Here is a 15,395-nt window from a genome sequence, read left to right on the forward strand (position 1 = left end):
ATCTACTGAATGGGGAAAGATATACGTAAATGACTTATCTGATAAAGGGTTAATATCCAGTTATACAAAGAATGTGTACAATTCAATATCAAACAAAAACCTGATTAAAAAATGGGCAGAGGGCCTGAATAGACATTTTCCCTGAAGGCATACAGATGACAACAGGCACAGGAAAAGATGCTCAACATCGCAAATCAAAACCACCATAAGATATCACCTCACACCTATCAGAAGGGCTATTATCAAAAAGATAAATAGCAAGTGTTGGTGAGGATGTGAAGAAAAGGGGACACTGGTGCACTCTTGGTGGGTATAAAAACTGGTGCAGCCACTATGGAAAACAGTATGGAGGTTCCTCAGAAAATTAAAAATAGACCTACCATATGATTCAGCAATGCTACTCCTGGGCATTGATCTGAAGAAAACAAAAAACATTAATTTGAAAAGATACATGCATCCCTATGTTTATAGCACTATTTACAATAGGCAAGATATGGAAGCAACCAAAGTGCCAATTGATAGATAAATGGATAAAGAAGATGTGGCATATGGATAAAGAAGATGTGTCATATATATATATATATATATATATATATATATATATATATATATGTATATTATGCACACATACATACACATGCACAGATATACAGACAGACACAATGGGATATTTCTCAGGCATAAAAAAATAATGAAATCTTGCTATTTGTGACAACATGCATGGACCTAGAGGATGTTATGCTAAGTAAAGTAAGTCAGACAGAGAAAGACAAATACTGAATAATTTCACTTATATGTGGGATCTAAAAAATAAAACAAATGAACAAACCCCTGGATACAGAGAACAGGTGGTTGCCAGGTGGGGAGGGGCTGAAGGAGATGAGAGAAATAAGTGAGGGAGATTAAGAGGTACAAACTTCCAGTTACAAAATAAATAAGTCAGGGGTAGGAAATATACAGTGTGGGAAATATAGCCAATAATAAAGTAATATCTTTGTATGGTAACAGATGGTAACTAGACTTAACATGGTTATCATTTGTAATGTATAGAAATATTGAATCACTATGTTATGTACCAGGAACTAACATAGTGTTGTAGGCCAATTATATTTCAAAATCAAACAAACTCTTATAAAAAAAGATCAGATTTGGGGTAACTGGAGGTGGGGTGGGGGAAGGGGGAATTGGAATAAGATGGTCAAAAGGTACAAACTTCTAGTTATAAGATAAATAAGTACTAGAGGTGTAATGTACAACATGATTAATATAATTTACACTGCTGTATGTTATTTGTGAAAGTTGTTAAGAGAGAAAACCCTGGGTTCTCATCACTAGAAAACATTTTTTTCTTTTTCTTTAATTTTGTATCTATCTGGGATGATAGGTGTTCACTAAACTTACTGTGATAATTATTTCATGATGTATGTAAGTTAAATCATTATGCTGTACACCTTAAACTTATACAGTGTTGTATGTCAATTAGAAGGAAAAACGTGAAAAAAGAAAAAAATTAAATTATTTATATTAAAATTTTAATTGCCTCAATACAACTGTGATAATACTAATGAAAGTAAGAATGAGAAAGTCTTTAATAATGGTGGCTCTAATCAGAATTTTTTCTATAAGGGTCCATAGATGAAAGCCATTGGTTTATAAATTCCCTGAACTTATAAGAAATTTGAATCTGTAGGTGCATTATTCAGGGGAGGGGTGCCCCGAGCTTTCATCAGATTCCCAAAGCTTGTTCAGTCAAATGGTCTAGAACCATCAACTTTAGAAGTTACATATACCCCTAAAGGGAGCTTTCTAATGGATTTCAATGTGTAAAAGGTGTATTAAAGAAGAACAAATACCAAAAATGTAGCAGAGATTTTAAAGAATTCCATCAGGAAGTCTTAGCCCCTAAATGAATTGAAGTGAGAGAAAATGATAAGGAAAAATACAAAAAAAGTTTCACTTACTTATATTCCAGATAAGAGCAGGGAAGGTCCAGGTTGCCTATTGCTCAGGTCTAACTGTACCGTACTGACAGATGACAAGTAGAGAACAGATCTGGTAAGGGCTGATGATTTTTCTGTCTTGGTTGTCAAAGGAGAGTGATCCTCAGATAGGAAAGCCAGGACAAATGCTGGTAAGAGGAAATCGAAGCCTGAAATCCATAAGAAGACTGGAAGAATTTCTGTCTCAACTACATTTGTCTCTTAGCTTTCAAACACCACTTATTTAGAACATTAAGGAAACAGTATCATTTCATCAATTTAATTGGATGTCCTAGGGAATCATGAAGATTTGAAATTTTGGAGGCTGGATTGGGCAAACTTAGCTCTGCTCTTCCAAAGCAGGTCAGAGAACTTGACTCTAGTCAAGAGTCTAGAAAGGGTTGTTTAAAAATACATTTTGTGAGCACTTAAAATGAAGCCAACATTGTATAATAAGAACCTGTTTCAGGTTCATTTTCTTTTCAGTTAATGTTTCTCAAAAAATTATGGAAATGCAGTAACCATACCTCATAGCATAATGTGTTTAACAAGTTCCCTATCTGGGAACATTTGGTTTTTCCTAGAGCAAAATACAGCATGACCTTACAGATGTTGAACACGAAAACTGGCAAACTCAGTAGAAGTGGTATTGTTTATACAATTATATGTCTTACTGAGAGCAAAGAGATTTAGAAGGTAAATAAGCTTGGGTTAAAGACTGGCTCTTAAATCAGACACTTTTATTATGAAAACTTAGATCCATTACTTCCAGTTAATGACCTCGAAAGTCACTTCACTTTCCTAAGCTTCAGTTTCAATGTAAAATGGGGATAACAATACGGTTTCCCTCTGAGGTTTCGTCAGGATCAAAGAAAATGATGCACATAAAGTGCTTACCAGTAGGCCTACACTGGCACAGTGCTCAGTAAATGGTAGCTTTTGTTGCTATTATTATTACTAGCTAATAAATGTCATAGTTTTGGGGCTTCCCTGGTGGTGCAGTGGTTGAGAGTCCGCCTGTCAATGCAGGGAAAATGGATTTGTGCCCCGGTCCGGGAAGATACCACATGCCGTGGAGCGGCTGGGCCTGTGAGCCATGGCCGCTGAGCCTGCGCGTCCGGAGCCTGTGCTCCGCATGGGAGAGGCCACAATAGTAAGAGGCCCGCGTACCGCAAAAAAAAAAAAAAAATGTCATAGTTTTGGTAGTTGTAAGCCCAAGCAATGCTTAAGGAAAAGGGGCCAATATAATGACATGACAAATTTTAAAACTGTTAAAGAAATTATCATATGAGGAATATTAATAATAAGTTGTAATAAGCCCTAATCTTCGTACATGTTAATATAATGCCCCATTAAATTGTTATTAATAATCATTACTGTTAATTTTATTTCAGAGTGAGCTCTGCCAAGGTACTCAGAGAACTGTGAAGTCATACATAATAAATGTCTAAAACATTATAAAAACATGAAATAGCAGTATTGATGTACATATAAATGATTCACTGAAAGTAAATGAAGAAAAGATAACCACTGTAATTTGCATATTTGTAAATGTGTTTCTATATTTTAATGTCCAGTTATTCAGAACTATGAAAAAGTTATCTACTGCTCAGTGAATCTGTGCCAAACCCACCGCTCATTGAGATGCTTTGTCAAGCACAGTAATTTCAACAGGACAGGAATTAGTTTGCTCACTTCTTAATTCACAGTGTGCTAGGTAATTCAGGAAGTTGCTAACTAAATGGCCTTTTCCTGGATACCATTATCATGTCATTGTAATATCAGCCCATTTATTGAGTTTCAGCTGTCTAAGGCCAATGTAGGAAAGGATGAATTAGACATGTAGCCAGCCTGCAGGGGGATGATAGGATACATGAATAATGCTAATGCTTGTTGGGCTGTGGAAAGCGCCTTATTAAAGGTACAGCTGAGGTGCTCTGGGGAGGAAAGGACAAGGTTATTTCAGTTAAGTCGTGAAGGATCAGTACTACAGATCTGATAGTGGGTTGATGGTGAAAGTAGGAAGAAAAATCTAGGAAGTAGGGACAGTGTGACCAAAGAGCAGAGAAGAAAAACGTAGGTGAGCATTGGGGAATGAATGAATTTAGTTCAATTTAATTAGATTGGAACAAGGGACTCATGTAGATTAAAGGCAGAGGTGTGCTGAGAGGACCACAGATTGACTTCTGAGGAACACTGACATTTTAAGGCTAGAGAGAGAAAAGGGAGGCTGCAAAGAATCAGAAGTGAAAAAGTAGGATATAATGTAGTATGACAGAAGCCATGAGAAGAAAAGGTGTCAAGTGGAAGAAAGCTTCCAACAATGTCTAGTGCCACAAATAGGCAAAGTAAGAACTGAAAAAGTTCACTTAAGTGGATAGTTAGGTGGTTGTTAGTAATACCAGCTGAAGCAGATGTGACAGAGATGTGAGAACAGTACAGTTAAAGTACAGTAGGTGAGGAATGAAAGGGGGTGACAAGGGGAGTTAGTGAATGCAGATGAACCTTAAGAGAGACAGCTTTGATGACACTTGGTTATGAAGAGAAGACAGAAACTGTAGTGTTAAGGGCCTGAAAGAAGATGCCCTTAGTAAGGAAGGAGCAAACAGGATGCAGTGAGAGCAACAGAGGCAACATAGGCAGGATACAAAACCAACACAGCTGGTCCCTTGGCTGGAAGGGAGGGAAGAGGAATCATGTAGAACAGTGAAGCTTTTACAGAAAGATGTGCCACATATGGGAGAAGAAATCATTAGAGGAGGAAGGGAACTGAGAAAGCAGGTGATGAGCCTCATTTGAATAAGCTCAACCTTAGGTCCCTTGGAGTGTTATTTTGCAGATGAATGGATTTCTAAAGGGAAGCCTGTGCATCTTAAGAGATTCAGGATACTTGCTGTTCGTTTACTGGGCCACCCTGCAGTTTATGTGCACGTATTGCCAGCAGCTAATTTTATAAAAACCAGAATATTTATAATACTTTGTAATGAAATTGAAGTGACAAAAAATTGTTTTTACTACTCAGAAATACAGAGCTTATCTTGCAGTGTAGTAGTTAAAAGAGTGGTAAAGATTAAGGTATATTGCATATATATCTTTTACAAAAAGACAAATATTCTAAATTTGTTGACGTTTTCTTTATTGAAGCATTTTCTTCCCTCATATGACAGGAAGCCAAGCACAAGTGGTTTTCCCCCTGCCTTACTACCCTCTTTTCTCAGCCTTCCTCCCTAGAGTGCCCCCATCTTGTTGATTCCTTAACATTTCTAAGGGCCTCTTCTCTATTGTTACTTATTCCCTAGGAGGTCTCATACAATGTTATGACTTAAAATGTCACCCTATATGACTCCCAAATTTGTATTTCTAGGCTGGATTTCTCTCCCCAGAATTGAGTCTTAGATATTCAACTGCTTATTCAACATCTCCACTTTAATCATCCAACAAATTTTTTTTTTTTTGCAGTACGTGGGCCTCTTACTGGTGTGGCCTCTCCCGTTGCGGAGCACAGGCTCCGGACGCGCAGGCTCAGCGGCCATGGCTCACAGGCCCAGCCGCTCCGCGGCATGTGGGATCTTCCCGGACCGGGGCATGAACCCGTGTTCCCCCGCATCGGCAGGCGGACTCTCAACCACTGCGCCACCAGGGAAGCCCCAACAAATATTTTTTGAACATTTATTTTGTACCAGATGCTAGTTTCAGCACCTGGAATACATTAGTGATCAGGCAAAAATCTCTACTCTTATGGACCTTCCATTCCAGTGGAGAGAGACTGAAAATAGACAATATGCTTAATAACTAAGTAAACTATGCAGAATGTTCATAAGTGATAAGCCTTAGGTAGTGACAAAATACGATGATGGCTTAGGAGTGCTGGTGAGGGCAGATGGCATCAGGTTGCAATTTTAAGTAGACTAGTTAGGGTTGGCCTCATTGAGAATGTATCATTTGAGCAAAGATTAGAAAGAGATGAAAGAGTGAGTCCAATAGAAAAAACAGTCAGTGCAAAGGCCCTCAGGTCAAAGCATGTCTGGTCAAATCAAGAACAGTCTGGGACTTCCCTGGTGGCACAGTGGTTCAGAATCCACCTGCCAATGCAGGGGACACAGGTTCAAGCCCTGGTCCACGAAGATCCCACATGGCACGGAGCAACTAAGCCTGAGCGCCACAACTACTGAGCCCATGTGTCACAATTACTGAAGCCCAGGCACCTAGAGACTGTGCTCTATAACAAGAGACCCATGCACCGCAACAAAGAGTGGCCCCCACTCACCACAATTAGAGAAAGTCCGTGCGCAGCAACGAAGACCCAACACAGCCATAAATAAATAAATAAATTAATTAATTTAAAAAAATAGTCTGAATTGTCTGGTAGAGCAAGCGGGGTGAAGAGACATTCATTTTCCACCTCCCTTACCTTCTTTTTCTCCATAGCACTTCTCATCACCTGGCATATTATGTTTATATATTTGTATTTTTTCATTTGTTTATTTTATATCTCTGCTCAGCTATTCTTCCAGAATACGAGCTCTGTGTGGACAGATTTCATTATTTTTGGTTCACTGCTATATTTCTAGTTGCTAAAAAGTGCCTTGCTTCTAGTGGAAATACAGTAAATATTTGTTGAGTGAATAAATAAATAAGAATATGACAATATGGTAGGCCTATATATGCCTACATTTGTGCATTTTTTGATTAAAGACAGCAAAAATTTGGGTATTACAGTAGTCACAGGCTATTGAGGCCTGGGAACAAATAAATTGCATACTTTTATAATAACATGAAAGTATAAAGTCTAGAAGGCTGAAAGCAAAATAATTAATGTATAAACATTATTAGGGAATATTTCTGGATAATATGATTTTGGTTATTTTTAATTCATTTTTGTATTTATTCTATAATTTTTTTCCTCTCTCTCTCTATATATATATCCTAAAGCTGTGGTATTTGCTGAATTAACTTGAACTTTTGAAATAGAGAGAGGAGGTCTGTGTATATTAAAGCTTTGCTTTGGGATCTTATTATAATTTTTGGTTCAATGGACTATAATTGTAGTATACCTCCAAAAGCTACAATTTAATGAAACTGGGGCTTCATTTCTAGGACCAAAGAGAATTGGGAAACCTGGAGCTCGATAATGCTGTTTTGTTTCATTAAATGTTCTCACTGTCTGTGTGGAAATAAATGTGACTCATCCCTGACAGATGATAAAAGGCAGCAGACATCATTAGTGTCCATCATATGACTCCTGACACCTTCTGGAGAGAGGGCTTCTGTTCGTTCATGATCAGAGGTAAAATCTTTCTACAGATTGATTTGAAATTACTTCTTAACTTTGGTGTTCAGATCTAGCCATGAAGCCAAGAGTAGCTTCCTATTCCAACATTCGAAACCTTCTTCTGAGGTTTTAAATCATTTTAGCTCTGTATTTCAGGATGTTTCAAGGGGCAACCATGCTCACAAAGAATGAGGGCTCTGTGGAATGCTTTATTAGAATTTCAAAAAAGTGCCATCTCTTGAACTGCTCATTACTAGGAACAACCTGGTACCAAGCAATTTATGATTAAAACATATAATTTGCATTTAAATTAAATGAATTAATAAATAGCAGAGATTACAATAATGTATTATATTTTCTTATTGTTTGCTGATTTAATTTTTACACATGTTAAAATGAACAAAGGTTATGGGTTTCCATTTTTTTTTTGCAGAGAAATTACTGAGAAAAATATGAATTGGAGAAACTACTTAGTCTATTATTTCCAGTTTTATCATGAGAACATGTTCTCATATTGGTGCTTCTCTTAAAATGTGGATTCTTTTTAAGAAACTGGACTACATTTTAATGGTTTTAGGAGATATTTCTCAATATTTATCTAAGTATGAAATCTTTTTAAAAAGATATATAAAGAACCCAAATATTTTGCTTACAATTTCTTACATAAAAAGTTTTAATAACTAATTAATATGTATTGAGAAGCTATTCTGTGTATGTTAGTATACCAGGTACTATGGTGAATATCAAAATTACAAGATCTCTCCCATCAAAGTGTGGAGTCCATTTAGGGATATACAAGTTAAAGACAAAAAACATTTTAAAGTTCAAAATATAATAAGGTCTATAGAAGGCAAATCCAAAGCAGCTTTATACATTTAACCTAGAAAATAAGCAATTTCAAAATCTATTTTAAAATTGTGGGACTGGAGATAACGATATCCTCCTGAACTTGAATCTCTCAAGTCCTCCACCCAATGATAATATCAAAATAAGAATGCAAATATAATCACAAATGGCTCAAGTGTTTAGCCTCATTAGGAAGTAGAAAACACCAAAATCAAGTTACCTGTAAATAGAGATATAAACACCACATTCCAACAAACATCTTAAGCCTGTAGGTGCCAAAATTAGGAAAGGGGACACTTAAGACACACCATTAAAAAGTGGAACACATCAACAAGTCAAAGACCCCAGAAAAAGGAAGTACAATACTAAGTGGCAAAATTTGAGGTCTGGTATTTGGCACTTCACAGTACCAGCTATAGGAAAAATATTTGAAAATGATTAATACTGAGGAAGTCAGCAGCCTCAAAGAGCATTGCTTCTTAGTGAGAATCATAAAAGTAGAGAAAAGAGTATGCTCTTGAGAATGTAGCAGAAATGAGAAAGAAGGTAAGGGAAAAACTGAGGATCTTTCAGAAATGAAAGAGACAAGGCATGCAATCCTTTGTGTCTCCCCTACCACTGAAAGCATTCATTAAAGAAACTGACTTCACTAAGCTTTTATAAGGGAGTAATCCTGAACTAGAGACTCAACCCCCAAAATGACTAGGAATAGAAAAAAATCAAACCAACTACATACAAAGTTAATGGAAGAAGAAAACAGAAAATTCAAATCAAAATACTTCAGCTGATGAAATGGTCCGTACCAAAAAGCAACAACAAAAACAAACAAACAAAAAAACCAAAAACCACAAACCAGAAGAATATGCTTACACAATTTTTAACTGAATTAAAAATCCTCAAATGAGCGTTTGAAAATTAGATATAGGTACATAGAGACACAGATATAGATACAGATATAAACTAGAAACAGAAATTTTAAAACTAAGGCCACAATGGGAAAAAAAAAAGCGGGAGTGATGGAGTAGAAGTTGATTGATCTCAGCAAAGAAACTGTTGAAAAAAACTAGCCCATCTCAGAAATAAAGAATAAATTGAGAGGTACCCAAGGTATAATAGATTCTAGTGAAATTTACTAAGGAACTTTGAAGGAAAGCATGATAAAAGGATAAAATGAGATAAAGTAGTAAGTAAAAGGGTCAAAGAGAAAATGGTTGAAATTGAAGACATGAAAAGAAAATTCAAAATACATATAATTGAAGTCTCTAAAGAAGGAAAACAAAATGTGCTATAACTGATATGTAAAAGTATAATCAAAGAAAACTTTTCAGAAGTAAGAAAAACCTTTTTTTACATATTCAAAGGGCCCACTGTGTGCCTAGAAAACTCAAAAATAATCAACTTAGAGACATGTTCTAGAAAAACAATTAGAATTCAGGGTATACTGGCAATAACATCAAGTTGCTTATGCAGAGAGGGGGTCTAGGAAAGACTGGCCATCAAGCTTTTCAAAGGCAACACAAAAACAAAAAAATTGCAGGCCAAGTATTCTGTAATCACCCAACTGTCCCTCAAGTGTCAAGGCAATAGAAAAACTATTTTAAAGGTTCATGAATCAAGGGAATAGTTTACACATGAGCTCTTCCTTGGTTGGATGACCTTCATTCAACTAGGAGATAACCTGGAAAATTTTGGCAAAATAAATGATGATAAGCATTTTATATATTTTTAATTTTTGAGTTTAATTTAAGTTTAATTTTTGAGAATTTTAAGAGTTAAATACCTAAAAGAAGGGTAGTGGCATGAGTAGAAGAATATACTCTAGAAAAGTAGAAAGAAAACAACTAGAAATGGAAGAAGGGAAAGACAAAGGAGAAAGCAGACTAAGATCATTGACTGTTTTATAGGTAATAGACGAAAGTCAAGGATATCATGTAAGACTGACAGTCTACTGAATAAAAGGTTATTTAAGAAAAGGTATATTAAGTGCACAAAAAAGGTATAAGTGAAATCTCTAAATAAAGATACCAATGTTCAAAAATACCAAAATAATTTTTTAGAAGCAAAGCCACATCAAATACAGAAACATAGTATATATAACTAAATATATTTGGTGACTGTAAAATAAAATTATAAAATTATATGCAGAGTTGATACCAATATATCAGCCACATTGGAAAATGTGAATAGGCTTAACTCATCTATTACAAAAAAAATCCAAATTGGCTCATAAAGCAAATCTGAACTCTGTGATTCTATGTAAGGGACACACCTAACATACAGTGTTTCAAAATGTTGAAATCATAGGTATGGGAAAGGACATATCAAAAAAGTGAAACTGGGCTTCCCTGGTGGCGCAGCGGTTGAGAGTCTGCCTGCCGATGCAAGGGACCCGGGTTCGTGACCCGGACAGGAAAGATCTCACATGCCGCGTAGCGGCTGGGCCCGTGAGCCATGGTCACTGAGCTTGCGCATCCGGAGCCTGTGCTCCGCAATGGGAGAGGCCACAACAGTGAGAGCCCTGTGTACAGCCAAAAAAAAAAAAGTGAAACTATAAGACAGCAGGAATTGTGATATTGATATAAAAAAGGTAGAATTCAGGCCTAAAAGCATCAAGGACACTCTATAATGCTAAAATCCAAAACTTATAATCAAGATATAATAACTATGAATATCAATACACCAAATAACAAGATACCAGATAACAAAGCAGCCATGTTCAAAATGCAAAAACCACAGAAGATATGAAAAAAAAAATACTAATAAAAGACTTTAACACACCAATCTCAGTAAAAGGCAAGTCAAATGAATGAAAAATTAGTAAGAGATGAGTAGATCTCTGCACCTGCTGTCAGAATCATAACATTTATATAGAGGCCTTAACAGTCACGTACACAGTCCAAATGATTTCCACAACACATTGCCTTCCAAAGGCTGTGTCCTTGAAAACGGTTCCCACTGTGGAAACAGTGGGCAGAATATACATCCCAGGGAAGGGGCAAGGAGCCTCCCATTGCCCTGGTCCAACTCATGGGTCAACCAGTTGTCACATCCTCTTGATGACCTCCTCCAACAATAACTGGGGCAGGAGGAGGTTCTACTGGCATCTAGTTGCATACTAGCATCTAAGTATGCTGCTAAGCATCCTCCAATGCACAGGACAGGGCCCCACAACAGAATTATCTAGCCCAAGGTGTCAATAGTGCCAATGTTGAGAAACCCTGTTCTAGGGAATGAGGTGTAGTATTTATTCACGCAAAAATATTTACTGTGGCAAATGCCATGGGTCTAGAGGAGTGCTTGACATTTGAGTTACGGCAATGAAACCCAGAGTTCTTTCCTGAAGGACCTCAGAGTCCAGTTGAAGAATTATATAAATGAATAATTGTCATGGAGTAAATTCTAGTCTTGGGTTGGAGGTGTTGGTGGCTGGAGTGGGGGAAGTCCAGGAAAATCTGAGAACAGATGGGTCTTAAAGGATAGATATGTAGGCATTTTCCAGATTAAATATAAGGAAATGGTTTTAGGCAAAGGAAAGAAAGGTGACAATAAGTACAAAGGGACATTAACAAACAACCTTCTCACTCCACTTTACCACATACACTCTGTGTTCCAGCCACTCTTGGCTGCAACAGGCCAAGCACTCAAGCACTAATATGTATTTGTACTCTTGTATTGGTTTTCTCTCACTTCAGAATACGCTTTTCATGCTTTTTTTCTGTTTGATGAAACCATCACCATCTTCATCTCTCAAGATCATATGTCATGAGAGCAAGGGTATTGTTTTTGTTTTTTAATGTTTATGGATATGTTGCAAGCACAAAAACAGTTCTGGCATGTAGTAAATGTTCAATTAAGTTATTTTTGAATGAACAAATGAATAAACCCAAATACTGTTACTGAGTCTAAGCTTATACCACTTGACATGTGACAGGCCAATAATTGAGCGATGAGTTGTTGGGACAAGGAATAATGATTTTATTTGGAAAGCTGGCAAACTAAAAAGATGGTGGGCATGCCCCAAAGAACCACATTGCCTGAGTTAGAATTCAGGCTTCTTTTATACTAAAAGGGGAGGGAGTAAAGTCAAACATTTTCTGATTCCCATCAGCCTCCAGAAGGGATGTGTTAATTTCTTCCTCCCTGCAGTCATTCACATGTGGGCCTGGTCAGGATGTTTCCTGTGAGCTAAACAAAGGTATTTTAGCTTAATGCTCATTACCTGGGAGTCAGGGTTCCCAGAGATGAGCCATTATGTATAATTTAAGCTCATAGGCAACATGCCTTGAGTTATTAGCTTGTAATAGGATACAAAAGTTCTTCCCTATTACAATATCAGTTCTTTTCTGAAGGATTCTTCAATTTCTCACTGTAAAACAAACAAAGAACCCAGAACTGCCTTTTCCCATACTTCTTACATTGAATATAGATGGGTAAATGTAAAAGATGACATTATAATACCTAATAGGTGCTTAATATTTATTAACTGAATGAAAAATGAAGAACATAATGGGAAAAAAAAAAACAAAACCCAAAACAGATAGATCTGCCAGGTGTCTGGACCCATGATGTAGCTCAGTAAAACATTTCCTTTCTAGTCTTTCCTGAAGAGCAGAGACTGAAGAATTCTCTCAATATAGAGAAGTAAAAATCACTTATAACTTAATATCCAAAGATAAATACTCTTTAATTCTTGCTAAATATTCTTCCAACACACTCATATAAACACACACATATACAACACATAGACATGTATATACATTCGAACAAAAGAGAACTGCATTACATGTAATCCTTTATGACTGATTTTTCACCTCTCTCCATGTCAGTTAAGTATAAATATGTTATTTTTATAAATACATCACATTTTACTTTATAGATGTAACATGACTCATTTAAAAAGACTCCTACATTGGGCATTTACATTGCTTTCATTTTGTTTGCTTGCTTGTTTGTTTTGATGTTACGAAGAATGCTGTGGTTAACTTTGTGTATTTACACACTATAGGCATTATTATCTTGAGATAAATTTCTAAAGTATATATGAAATTTAAGACTTTTATAGTACACTGCAAAAGTCCCTTCCATAAAGTGTGTAAGATTACCATTCCCCCAAGCAGTATATGAAAGAGACTGTTTTCTCACATCTTTAATTAACACTGGGTACCGGGTTATGTGTTAGATTTTAATTTAATGTGTTATAAACCAACAGTATTTCCTTTATGGTTTCTGACTCATGAATCAATGCCTAGAAATAATTTCCCTACTACAATTTTCTTAAAATGTCTACAATTTCTTCTAATACTTTTTATGGTTTCATATATTTTCATACAGAAATCAAATTCCATCAGAAATTAATCTTGTTTTCCGTCATGGTAGGCATCTTTTAATTTCAAAATGGACACTCAGTTGTTTCAATACATTTAATAAATAACCTATCTTTCCATCTTCATGACTTATAGGATACATTAAATGAATATCTACATTTGAATATATTTCTGGACATTGCACTTTTTCTATTTGTTTGTCTACTTTTCCTTGACAATGATATTATTTTCTGTATTATAACTTTATAATACACTTTAATATCTGATAAAGGTTCTATTTCCAGATTAGAAGAAAATTTATATTTGTACAATACTGAATCATCTCATTCAGGGAAATAGTTGGTCCCTTTTTATTAAAGTTTTATTACGTTCCTCTGTAAAGTTCTTTTTCCAATGAAGACTCTTCATATTTCTTGCTGATTTTTTCTAGATAATTCTATAGTTTTGATTGCAATTGTAAAAATATTTTTATGTTATGATATTTAGCTAATTATTGTATAGGTAGATAGATATTGATTTTCACAGATATTTTTCTAAAAGAGCATGTTATATAAAACTTACTCAGTATTTTCTTAGTTTTCTAGTCGATCATATAATATGAAAATATTATACATTTTCCCATATTTACTACTTATTTCTGTTGTTTTTAAAATCTGATAGGACTGGCTGTCACTTTCAGAATAACTTAAAATAGTGTAAAAGCATAAAATTTTCACAATTTTAATAATGTAAAGCATGATAATGGAATTCTCCTTTCAGTACTGAAAAGAACAAAGATTACAAAGGATTGAGCCACACCACATAGGTAAAATCTATGTCTTTATAATGATAATAAAAGAAACAACAGGAACAACAATGACACATCTTTATTGGCCACAGTTAGAGAGTGCTAAGCCATTACTCTGAAATTTGGATTTCAAGTATTTATGCTTCCTTCTTGTTATGAGCTGTGTAAGCTAACCAAATAGTTGATAAAATTGTTTTTAATAATTTCACTTAATATATGGTAAAGGAATGATGGAAAATCACGTTTGAAATGTCTAATGAGATAATGAACCGAGGAAACAATTATGGATGGATGCTAAAAGCTTTAGGTAAAATGTTGATGTAAAACCTTATTTTGGAGGGAATCAGGTTACTAGCACATGAATCCACTATTAAATTTCAGCACCACCATAAGTGAGACAACCAGATATCATGTGTCTCACTATGAAATACTCTTGCCTTAAAAACAAACAAATGACAACAACAAAACTGTCTGGATCTAATCTAACTTAAAAGTTAACTCCTAGTTTACAGAAAATAGGGAAAATAGAGGAATAAAATGAATAACAAAATGAAAAAGCCAAATCTAGAATGTTGAACATCCAAAAGGACAAACAACTTGGTTTCTTCAACAATCAATGGCATGAAAGAAAAAGGTTTGTTGCAGAATACAGTTGACTCCTGAACAACATGGGTTTGAACTGCATGGGTCCACTCATACGCAGATATCTTTCGATAGTAAATACTACAGTACTACTACATGATCGTGGTTGGTTGCATCTGCGGATGTGGAGCAACCAGGGATATGGAGGGCTGACTGAGTTATAAGGAGATTAATTCCCACATTGTTCAAGGGTCAACTTTAAAAGAAATTTAAGAGACATACAACCAAATGCAGTACAGATCTTGATTCAAAACTTATCTTAAATAGGTATCTTGGAGGCAGTTAAGGACATCTGAATATTGACTTGGTATTAAGTGATAACAAGAAATAATTAATTCTATTAGCTGTAATAGTAGCTTCCTAGTAACTCAAAAAATAATACTTAACAAATAACAAACAAACAAATATGAAATTTCCTTCAGGGATGCATAATGAGATATTTACAGGTAAAATGTCAGCATATTTGAGTTTTGCTTTAAAATACCTCAGGTTACAGAAAATGCATGGAGTATATAAAGCAGTGGCAACATATTGGTAATTGTTGA

Source organism: Phocoena phocoena, chromosome 17 (genome assembly GCF_963924675.1).
Source record: "Phocoena phocoena chromosome 17, mPhoPho1.1, whole genome shotgun sequence".
Lineage (NCBI taxonomy): Eukaryota > Metazoa > Chordata > Mammalia > Artiodactyla > Phocoenidae > Phocoena > Phocoena phocoena.